This window comes from Delphinus delphis, chromosome X, assembly GCF_949987515.2.
Source record: "Delphinus delphis chromosome X, mDelDel1.2, whole genome shotgun sequence".
Classification (NCBI taxonomy): Eukaryota; Metazoa; Chordata; class Mammalia; order Artiodactyla; family Delphinidae; genus Delphinus; species Delphinus delphis.
Window position 1 is genome coordinate 41865112 of NC_082704.1, and position 12694 is coordinate 41877805.

Here is a 12694-nt window from a genome sequence, read left to right on the forward strand (position 1 = left end):
AAAGTCTCAGAATCACTAGCACAGATGACAGATAGTATTTGTCAGCTGAAGCCAGTCAGTAAAGACTGGAGGATCTGACTGCTTCTTCAAATAGGAAGACAGCAACATAAGCCTTCAAGGAACATGAAAAGTCAAGGAAATAATGACACCACCAAAGGGATACAATAATTTTCCAGTAACTGACCCCCCCAAAAATGGAGATCTGTGATTTGCCCAATAAGGAATTCAAAATAGTTGTTTTAAGGAAGCTCAATAACCCATAAGAAAACACAGAAAGACAAAAGAAACCAGGAAAAAAATATAGGAGGTAAATGATAAGTTTCACACAGAGAGAAATCATAGAAAAGAGCCAAACAGAAATTATGGAGCTGAAGAATACAGTGAATGAAATGAAAAATGCAATACAGAGCATTAAAAGCAGATTTGATCAAAAACAAGAATCTGTGAAGTCAAAGGCAAGTTATATGAAATTATCCACTCAGAAGAGAATGAAGAAAAAAGAATGGGAAAGCATAGATGGAACACTCTTTCCAAAGAGAACACTCTTTCCGAAGAGATGTAAATTGTAGCAATATTTTTTTGGATCTCTCTTAAAGCAAAGGAAATAAAAGCAAAAATAAACAATTAGGACCTAATTAAACTTAAAAGCTTTTGCACAGCAAAGGAAACCATCAACAAAATGAAAAGACAACCTACTGAATGGGAGAAAATATTTGCAAATAATATGACCAACAAGGGGTTAATATCCGAAATGTATAAACAGCTCATACAACGCAACATCAAAAAATCAAACAACCTGATTAAAAAATGGGCAGAATATCTGAATAGACATTTTTCCAAAAAAGACATACAGAAGGCCAACAGGCACATGAAAAGTTGCCCAATATCATTAATCATGAGAGAAATGCTTCACAAAGACCACCAACATTTTTATTCAATGGGCTACCCACACACCGGGAATCAAATTGCTGGACTTGTCATACGGTCTTCAGTTGCTGTACTCCACCTTAAATGCTTACTCTGCTGATATATTCAATTTCAGCCAACTCCAGGTAACAACAACATCTTTGCCCCAGGGCTTCCCTTCAGTTGGATGCCCCGCCCATATTTCTGCCCTAATTGCTCCTCAAGGAGTGATTTTGGAGTAGCCTTCAAGGCCACCTTGGTTATTCTGTGCCCAGGGACAAACAGCTCTTGGCTCACAGATGCCTTTAACCACACCACTAGGACTCATATAGCAGAGATAGCCCATGAATGGGTACAAATGCCTGGGTTTCTTGTGGGAGGTTCTGATGAATACTTTATACTGGGAACTTCTGCCTTTGGATTTTATTGCGGGACCCATATCACAAGGCTCTCACCTAGTACATTATTCTCTCTCCCAGCTATGGGGTGTGGGGTGGTGGTGGTGGTGCACAGAGTGCTGGGGGCATGTGTCACCTAGTGGGGTGTTCTGCAGGTTACACACCCCATGGGGCTCGCGGGTGGGGCTCCTGGTGGAGTCCATGAGCTGGCTAGTAGGATGTGTCAGTTGTTGAGTTCTCTGCACTGGCTGCTGACAGCCCTCACTTTTTCTTGCTCCTAGCTGCCCCCAGATGCTTCAGATGTGCTGATCCCCCTGTGTTCTTGGTGGGAAGAGAAAAAGTGGGCCTCCTGGGCATAGTGCCACAGGCTGTGGAAATCGGGCACTCATTTTCCCCTTACTTTCCCTTGAGGGAAAAATCGAGGGCCAAGGAGGTCTCTCTTGGCACTGAGCTGTGCCACACTGAGGGAAGGGTGATGTGAATAAAGTGAAACTGTTCTTCTTACCCTCTTCAATGCATCTGTTCTGATTTTTTGCTTCACCATGGTGCTGAAACTTCTCCACTGGCCTCCTAGACTCCTATAAAGGTGTTTTCATCTGTAGTTGGTTGCTAAAATTAATGTTTCTGTGGGGGGTTGATGGCTGGAACCTCCTATTCTGCTGTTTTGCTGACATTCTTTTCTAAGCTATTTTTTTTAATGACTGCATTGTTTGTCCTGTGTGGCCAATGAAGTCTTTGTTTTGTTAGGTGGTAAGCTGGTGTTTTGACAGGGTTTCACTAAATGTCTGGAGCCTAGAAAAGAAAACAAAAGAAAAAGAAAAAAATACTCTCCCAGTCTTTGCAAATTGGTATTGTTTTGGGGCACTCCTTCAATGCTTAGCTGGACCATTTACAACTCTTTCTTAGCCTTCATGTCTTGCTTCCGTGGAAACTGAAGGTCACCCTGAGGTGAAATCTTAGAGTCTTCTTAGGCCCTTTTCTGAACTTGTGTCTACACTTGGTCATCCTTGTGGACTTCTCAATTCCACAGTATGCACAGCAGTTTTAAAAAGCCTCATCTACCTAGCCCACCATATATCTCCTCCACATTCTTTGCTAGTCTTTTTGAAGTGTCTATTGCTTGTTCTGACTGTTCTTCCTTGCCCCGGGCTGCTGTGTCCAATACTTTTTCCATTAAATGCTTTCTATGAAAGCTACCCTATAAGCCGTACAAGGCCTGGGAATGTTCTGAGTCAAGAGAAACAAAGGCAAGCCTTTGCACCAGTCCTTGAGGAAGCCATCAGATGGACTGAAATCCACAACCATAATTCTTTGTGAATAAGGTTCATACTGCTCTCTCTGGCACTAGCAACCTGCACCAGGAGTGTGGGCTGCTGCCTTCACAGCCACCAAACTGAGGAGTGGGGAGATGGTAGGTAGGCAAAAAAAGCTGCAGTGCTCTCTGACTGCAATGCAAAAGCTCCTTTCTTCATTAAGTACTCTCCTGGTTCTTGTAAGTTTTACACTAGATTCCAGAATTTTACAAAATTGATTCTGACAGTTTTTGCCAGCTTATTAATTGTTTTTGTGGAAGGGATGGAGCCCTGGAGTTTCCTATACCACATTTTCAATAACATTGCTCAATTTATTCTTCATTCCTTTTTTTTGCTGAATAATATTCCTTTGTATGACTATACAAAACTTTATCCATTCAACAGTTGGTAAAGGTTTGTGTTTTTTCCACTTTTTAGTTATTATGAATAATGGTGCTATGAACATTCATGTATGAGTTTTTGTGTGAACGTATGTTTCCAAATCTCTTATGTATATACCTAGGAGTGCAACTGCTGGGTCATCTGGTAACTCTATGTTTAACTGTTTGAGAAACTGTTGAACTGTTTTCCAAAGTGGCTGCACCATTTTATATACCCACCAGCAATGTATGAGGGTTCCAATTTCTCTATATCCTCATGGCACTTATTATTATCTTTTTTATTGTAGATACTTCAGTGGGTATGAAGTAGTATCTCTTTGTGGTTTTGGTTGAAATTTCCCTAATGACTAGTGATATTGAGCATTTATTTGTGTTTACTGACCATTTGTATAGCTTTTTGAAGAAATGCCTATTCAGATCTTTCACCTATTATTTCTTAGTTATTTGTCTTTTTAAATTTTTTTTTTTATTTTTGGCTATGTTGGGTCTTCGTTTCTGTGTGAGGGCTTTCTCTAGTTGCAGCGAGCGAGGGCCACTCTTCATCGCGGTGCGCAGGCCTCTCACTATTGCGGCCTCTCTTGTTGCAGAGCACAGGCTCCAGACGTGCAGGCTCAGTAGTTGTGGCTCACGGGCCCAGTTGCTCCACAGCATGTGGGATCTTCCCAGACCAGGGCTCGAACCCGTGTCCCGTGCATTGGCAGGAAGATTCTCAACCACTGTGCCACCAGGGAAGCCCAGTTATTTGTCTTTTTGTTGTTGAGTTGTAATAGCTCTTTATATATTCTAGATGCAAGTCTTTTATCAGAGATATGATTTGCAAATATTTTCTCCTGTTCTGTATATTTTCATTTCACTTGCTTGATATTGTCCTTTGAACCACAAATTTTTAAATTTTGATGAATTCTTATTTATCTATTGTTTTTTGTTGCTTTTTGGTGTCATATCCAAGAGACCATGACATGATCCAAGGCCATGAAGATGTATGACTATGACTTCTAAGAGCTTAAAAGTTTTTGTTCTTACATTTAGATATTTGACCCATTTTGAATTAATTTGTATAAATGGTGTGAGGTAGGGGGGTCTGACTTCATTGTTTTGCATGTGGATATCCAATTGTACCAGCACCATTTGTTAAAAAGACTATTCTTTTTTCATTACATTTTCTTGACATCCATTGGTCTATATGTCTGTCTTTATGCTAGTACAATACATCTTGATTCTGTAGGCTTGTAATGAGTTTTAAAATCAGGAAATATGAGTCATTCAATTTTGTTCTTCTTTTCCAAGATTATTTTGGCTATTCTGAGTCCTTTGAATTTCCATATGAATTGTAGAGTCAGCTTGTCAATTTCCTCAAAGAAGGCAGCTTAGATTTTGACAGGAATTGTATTGAATTTGTAGATAAGTTTGGGAAGTGTTGCCATATTAACAATGTTAAGTCTTCTGATCCATGAACATGGGTTGTTGCGTTCGTTTCCTATTGCTGGTATAACAAATTTCCACAAATTTAGTAACATAAAACAACACAAATTAATTTTCTTACAGTTCTGCAGGTCAGAAATTTGAAATGGGTTTCAAGATGTTAGATGGAGGGAGGGATACATTTTCTTGCATTTTCTAGCTTCTAGAAGCTACTTCCATTGCTCATGGCTCATGGCTTATGGCCCTTACGCCATCTTGAAAGCCAGCAATGTAGCATGTTTTAATCCCTCTCTCTAACTCTTACACTCTTGCCGTTATCTTATAAAGAAAACTTTCAATCACATTGGACCCAACCAGATATCCAGGATAACATTTCCATCTCAAAATCCTTAAGTTAATCACATCTGCAAAGCCCCTTTTTTCATGTAAGGTAACATATTCACAGGTTTTGAGGATTAAGATGTGGACATCCTTGGGGGCCATTATTCTGCCTACTACAGATATCTTTCCATTTATTTAGATCTTCTTTAATTTCTTTTCACAATGTTTTACAGTTTTTAGAGACTAGGTTTTGTACTTCTTTTGTTAAAATTATCCCCAAATAGTTTATTCTTCTGGTTGTCTTTGTAAACAGAATTGTTTTCTTAGTTTCATTTTCAAACCATTCATTGCAGAAATATAATTGATTTTTGGATTTCCAGAAATACAATTATATTTACAGAAATACAATTGATTTTGTATATTGCTCTTGTATCCTGAAACCTTGTTGAACTCATTTATTAGTTCTAATAGGTTTTTTTTGGTGTGTGGATTCCTTACAGTTTTTTATATACAAGATCATGCCATCTACAAATAGAGTGTTTTAGTTCTTCATTTCAAACTGTATGCCATTTGTTTCTTCATCTAGCCTAATTGCCCCAGCTAGAACCTCCAGTACAATGTTGAGTAGAAGTGGCAAGAGCAACATCCTTGTCTTGTTCCTGATTTTAGAGGGAAAGCATGCAGTCTGTCATCATTAAGTATGATGTTAGCTGTGGGGCTTAAATTGCTCTATAGTTCAATCCGAATAAATTTGGGCTCTTTTGTAGGGATAGTTTTGAGGCATATGTTTGAGGTCTGCTCTGATCCCTGGAAGGTTAGTCTTAGCCTTCTTTTTTCCTGCTTCTTTCTGGCAAATTTATTGGCCTACGGTTTACCTTGCTCTCATGGAGTTATCAGTCTCTTCTTAATTGCTTGCTACCAAAATGGCCACTGTTTCTAGGAGCACCCTTAGTCTTTCCACATACTTTTTCAAATTAAATCAGTTTCTTTAAGGAGTACTTTGGAACTCTCAGTTATTATGGATGGTGTCTTCCCTTGGGAAAATTATCTGAGTCATTCTTTGGGCACTGTGTGGGTGTAGTACCCTCTGGTCTTCTCAGCTTGCGTTTCCTGACATGGAACCCTTACTTTTAGAGTGAGCTAGAGCAAGGGTGATTGGGACCCCAGTGTTCTGGCAAGCCATGCTTGATGTAGAATGTCTGCCCTGTGAGTGGAAGCTGGGTAAGGAAGGGTGTCCCAACTTCTTGGCCATATTCACCAGGAATTTGACTTCTTCAACTTGGAGTGGTAGGAAATGAGAAGTGCTGGTGGCTTGCCTCTCCCAATGAGATATGATAACCCTTGGTTTGGAGCTGAGGGGTAAGAGAGACCTGTCTTCTTGGCCACATCCTCCTGGAGGGAAGCTTCCATTAAACCCAGGCGGGTGATGGGGAAGGAGGGAATGGGTCTTGTATAAACTGTCACAGATCCTTGCTATTCTTACTGAGTTTTAGTAGATTTTCTTGAAGAAATGTTTCTGCATTTGCTCTGTGCCCTAGGACAATATAAGGGACTTTAAACCATTGGCTCTTTAAATGATTTTCATCAGTTATGCTTGTTTCACTCTGGAGTGGATCTACAGTGCTCCTCACATGTCATTATGGATGTGGAAGTCCTTCATTTCTATCTTCAATAAAATGCTGCTTTGTGTGGGAAATTTTATGGTTTGGTGGATCAGATAGCACTCAGTTCATGAAGACAAGTTTGGTTTGTATAATCCCTTTGTGTCCTATAGTCAGATATTCAGTCTTTACCAGGGCCCAGTAATAAACCAGTAGTGATTTTTCAAATGAAGAATAGTTGTCAACGGAGGAGGGCATGGCCTTCCTCATGAGCCATAGTGATCTTCATGGTGATTTCTTATTGGGGCTTTGCCAGAGGTTTCATACTACTCTGCCTGCCACAGACATATTTTGAATACCATTGGATCTGTTGGGTCCTAAGACCCAAGTGGCAGATCAGCTTTCATAGCAACCAGCACCTGCTGCAAAGTCATTACTTTCTCTGAGATTCACTCAAGGTTGCAAGGTTCCTGATAAATGAGTCAGAGGGGCATAATCAAATATGGTAAATGTTACCTTCAAAATCCAAAGAGGCTCACCACACTTTGTGCCTCTGTCTTCATGGTAAATAGTACAAGTGCAGGAGCTTATATCCTATTTTATAAGGAATATTCAGAAATGCCCCATACCACAGGACCCTTAGAAACTTCACCAATGTGGCACGCCCTTGAACTTCTTCAAGGTTCATCCCCTATACTCTGGCATACATATGTCTTGCTAAGGTATTTATTTATTTGCTATTTCCTATTCACTGTGTTTGCTTAGCATAATATCATCAATATAATGGACCAGTATTATGTTTTCTGGGATATCAAGATGATCAAGCATCCTCTGGTCTATGACAGTGAGCAGAAGAGTTGACATAGCCCTAGGGCAACAGTAAAGGTATACAGCTAATCTATTGTCCTTGCCCTGTAAATGTAATCTGTTTCTGATTTTGCTTGTTGACTGAAATGAAAAAGTATACATTTTCCAGGTCAATAACTGCATACCAATAGAGATGGCTCATATGGAACCTCAGCTGCAATTGGTATCACTTGATTAAATTTGTGATAATTTACTCTAATTTTCCACAAATCATCTGACTTACAGTAGCCAAGCAGGTAAGTCAAATGGGAATTTGGTAGAAAGTGCCTTTGTAGCATCTCTCAATTTTTGATATAGGTTATCTCTGCAGTTCCCCCAGGGAAACGATATTCCTTTAGGTTTAACTATCATGGTAGGGGTAAGGGTTGTTCCAGGGGCTTCCACTTGGATTTTCCTCCCATAATAGTTCTCACTCCATAGGTCAGAGGATCAATTTGGGAATTCTGTCAGTTAATATCTATTCTCATTATATATTCTGAGTCTTGGGAAATAACCATAGGATGCGTCCTTAGTCCCAATGTAAGACATGTTCAAGCCAAGACTCCATCTATCACCTAAACTCCATAGGTTCCCTATTATCAGAGGATAATAGTGGTTATTCCAGTTGTTTAGGGATCAGCATACCTTCGGAGCCAGTATCTAATAATCCCCAGAAGGTCTGAGTATTTCCTTTCCCTGAGTGCAGTTACCCTAATAAATTGCCACAAAACCTTTGGGGGAAGATTCATGATACATATCTGTGGCTGCATTGCAGGATCCCTCCTCCGTCAGGGGGCTCTGTGCCTGTGAACTGGCTTACGACTGGAAACTGGGTAAAATGCCATGAATTTTCTTTATGATGACCAAAGGAAGTTAGGTTTCTGCCCAGAAGACCTATAATCTTTCCTACTATGTATGTAAAGCAGCACTTTAGTAGGCTAACCATATATTTCATTTTCAGGGACTCTGAAAAATTAGCCATTGCCACAGATCTTTGTGGGTCAAAACATGGGTCAAAACACTGAGATTACCATTCTGTCCTTGTGTGTTATTGTGGTAAATGTTCTTATTTTGTGGTTAGGCTGCCACCTGACCTTTATCACTTTGGGATCCCATTAGGTCCCATCTGAGATCAGGGAACCCAATTCCATCGTGGAATCTCTCATCATCATCTTGGGCCTTTGGAGTATGGCCATTACTTAGCTTGTTAAGGATGCAGGTGCTCCCCTTACCCAATGCATATTTTTATAATTTTTTTGGGAGACAATCACAGGTGTACAGAAAATGTATAGAAAAGTGGCAAATACAAGTAACTTTTCCTGGAACCTTTAGAGGGTTAGTTGCCAAATTATTGCCCTTCCACCTCAAAATACTAAAGTATGAATTTCTCCAGATACTTAAGTGTGTATTTCTGATAAACAAGGATGTTCTCCTATATAACCACACAACAAACATCAGTATCAGGAGATTAACACTGATACATTATTACCATCTAATCCTCAGACCCCATTCAAGTTGTGCCAATTGTCCTTCAGTGCAAAGGGATTCAGGAATTGTGCATTGCATTAAATTGTAATGTACCTTTAGTTTCCTTTAGTCTGAAATGATTCTTCAGTCTTTCCTTAACTTTTATGATCTTGAAACTTTTGAAGATTACAGTTATTTTGTAGACTGTCCCTCAATTTGGATTATTCTGACATTTCCTCATAACTAGGTTCATGTTATGTACCTCTTGTGGCTTTATAATGTGTCAACTGGTTAGGGTGAGCTGCATTTTCCAGAACCCCTTTTCTGTATGTTTCTTGCTAAGGTGCACCACGAAAGACATTCTCATGGGAAATTTGGAGGGTAGAAGTGAAACAACAGCCATTTTGTAGTTTACACACATTATTGCTTATCTGTTGGCTTAGCGCGTTGGTGTGGGGCACCAGCTGGGCCCACAACTGCCCCACCTTCCCCTAGATCTCCCTTCAGCTTTTCTGGGTGAGGGGTAGGTTTAGCTTCACGATGAAGGGCCCAGCTTCTGTGGGATACACATACCACTAAAGGCAGAGACAACAAGAACTGCCTGCTAATGCTTGTGGGTTCCAACTTGTCTTTGCTTTCCCCCTGCCTTCCATCTATCTTACCTTTCCAACTGCCTGACCTGTGGATTGCAAGCTCCAGCATTAGACACAAAGACAATAGCCTTGCATACACTTCTTAACTAGGTCCCACAATTGTATAAGGTCAAATTTCTGTGACAGATTCCTTGTGGTTCTGTTTCTCTCGTTGAACCCTGACTGATAGAGCATCTTTAGTAGGAATATCACAGAAGTGATGCTGCATTCTTCTTATCATGTCCTACTGGGTGGTGAATAATTTCTGTTTGTCCCATTACTAATGATGTTCATTTTGATCACTTGATTAAGGTGGTATCTTCCAGGCTTCTTGATTGTAAAGTTACTCTTTTTGTCTTTTGTAACTGGTAAGTATTTTGTGAGGAGATACTTAGAAACTACATAAATAACCCATTCTTCAAGCACTGCCTTCCTTCCTTAGTTTCTGGCACAAAAAGGGGTTCCAGGCTCATCTTATCATTTCCTGGTCTAGCCCTTGTAATAAGCTAATTCTCCAAGGAGCTCTGATTTCTTTTAGCAGAAAATGGTATTTAGAAAACAAGATCTGGGGCTTCCCTGGTAGCACAGTGGTTAAGAATCCGCCTGCCAATGCAGGGGACACAGGTTCGAGCCCTGGTCTGGGAAGATCCCACATGCCGCAGAGCAACTAAGCCCGTGAGTCACAACTACTGAGCCTGCGCTCTAGAGCCCACGAGCCACAACTACTGAGCCCGCGTGCCACAACTACTAAAGCCCACATGCCTAGAGCCCGTGCTTTGCAACAAGAGAAGCCACCGCAATGAGAAGCCCGCACACCACAATGAAGAGTAGCCCCGCTCGCCGCAACTAGAGAAAGCCCGCACGCAGCAACAAAGACCCAATGTAGCCAAAAATTAATAAATTAAAAAAAATAATTTTTTTTAAAATAGAAAACAAGATCTGGAGTACAGGTCTTTTGCCTCCTTAGGTAGGTTTAATCCTAGGTATTTTATTCATTTTGATGTAGTGGTAAATGGGATTGTTTCTTTTTTTTTTCAAAAAGAATTTTTTAATTTGAAAAATTATTTGCTATACAAACTAGATAGTGGATCAATACCTCTAAAATATAAAGCACTTATAAATTCATAAGAAAACAATATCTAAGTAGAATATTAGCCATTTATAAATGTAGAAATACAAATAGTCAAAATGCAAATGAAAGTACATTTGAAAACAAAAACTATTATTCCTTGCCTGTACATTGGTAAAGAAAGGAAGATTAATAATTCCCAATATTAGTGAAGGCTTAGAGAAAGCAGCACTGCAGGGGAGTGGAAAGCAGTTTGATGGGATATATTTTTTTAATTTTAATTTTATTGGAGTATAGTTGATTTACAATGTTGTGTTAGTTTCAGATGTACAGCAAAGTGATTCAGTTATAATATGCATATATTCATTCTTTTTTAGACTCTTTTCTCATATAGGTTATCACAGAATATTGAGTAGAGTTCCCTGTGCTATACAGTACATCTTTGTTGGTTATCTACCTTATATATAGTAGTGTGTGTATGTTCATCCCCGTTTCTTTAATTTCTCTTTCTGATCTTTCGTTGCTAGTGTATAGAAATGCAACAGATTCTGTTATTTGTTTTGTATCCTGAAACTTTACTGAATTCATTGATGAGCTCTAGTAGTTTTCTGGTAGCATCTTTAAGACTTTCTATGGTAGTATCATGTCATCTGCAAACAGTGACAGTTTTACTTCTTCTTTTCCAATTTGGATTCCTTTTGTTTCTTTTTCTTCTCTGATTGCTGTGGCTAGGACTTCCAAAACTATGTTGAATAAAAGTGGAGAGAGTGGGCATCCTTGTCTTGTTCCTGATCTTAGAGGAAGTGCTTTCAGCTTTTCACAGTTGAGTATGATGTTAGCTGTAGGTTTGTCATATATGGCCTTTGTTATCTTGAGGTATGTTCCCTATATGCCCACTTTCTGGAGAGTTTTGATCATAAATGGGCATTGAATTTTGTCAAAAGATTTTTCTGCATCTATTGAGATGATCATGTGCTTTTTATTCTTCAATATATTGATGTGGTGTATCACACTGTTTGATTTGTGGATATTGAAAAATCCTTGCATCGCTGGGATAAATCCCACTTGATCATGGTGTATGATCCTTTTAATTGTTGGATTTGGTTTGCTAAAACTATAAGATACTGATGAAAGAAATCAAAGATGACACAAACAGATGGAAAGATATACCACGTTCTTGGACTGGAAGAATCAGTATTGTCAAAATGACTGTACTGCCCAAGGCAACCTACAGACTTAATGCAATACCTATCAAATTACCAATGGCATTTTTCACAGAACTAGAACAAAAAATCTTAAAATTTGCATGGAGACACGAAAGACTTCAAATAGCCAAAGCAACCATGAGAAAGAAAAATGGAGCTGGAGGAATCAGGCTCTCTGACTTCAGACTATACTACAAAGCTACAGTCATTAAAACAGTATGGTACTGGCACAAAAACAGAAATGTAGATCAATGGAACAGGATAGAAAGCCCAGAAATAAACCACACACCTATGGTCAATTAATCTATGACAAAGGAAGCAAGACTATACAATGGAGGAAAGACAGTCTCTTCAATAAATGGTTCTGTGTAAACTGGATAGCTACATATAAAAAATGAAATTAGGACATTCTTTAACACCATACACAGAAATAAACTCAAAATAGATTAAAGACCTAAATGCAAGACTGGATACTATAAAACTCTTAGAGGAAAACATAGGCAGAACACTCTTTTACATAAATCGCAGCAAAAGCTTTTTCAATCTGTCTGCTAGAGTAATGGAAATAAAAACAAAACTAAACAACTGGGACATAATTAAGCTCAAAAGCTTTTGCAAAGCAAAGAAAACCATAAACAAAACAAAAAAGGCAACCCACAGAATGGGAGAAGATATTTGTAAACAATGCAGCTGACAAGTATTTAATCTCCAGAATTTACAAACAGCTCATGTGCCTCAATATCAAAAAAGCAAACAACCCAATCGAAAAATGGGCATAAGACCTAAATAGACATTTCTTCAAAGAAGACATACAGATGGCCAAGAGGCACATGAAAAGATGCTAAACATCGCTAATCATTAGAGAAATGCAAATCGAAACTACAATGAGATACCACCTCACACCAGTCAGAATGGTCATCATCAAAAAGTCTACAAACAATAAATGCTGGAGAGGGTGTGGAAAAAAGGGAACCCTCCTGCACTGTTGGTGGGAATGTAAATTGGTAGAGCCACTATGGAGAACAGTATGGATGTTCCTTAAGAATCTAAAAATAGGGTTTCCCTGGTGGCGCAATGGTTGAGAGTCTGCCTGGGGAGGCAGGGGACGCAGGTTCGTGCCCCAGTCCGGGAGGA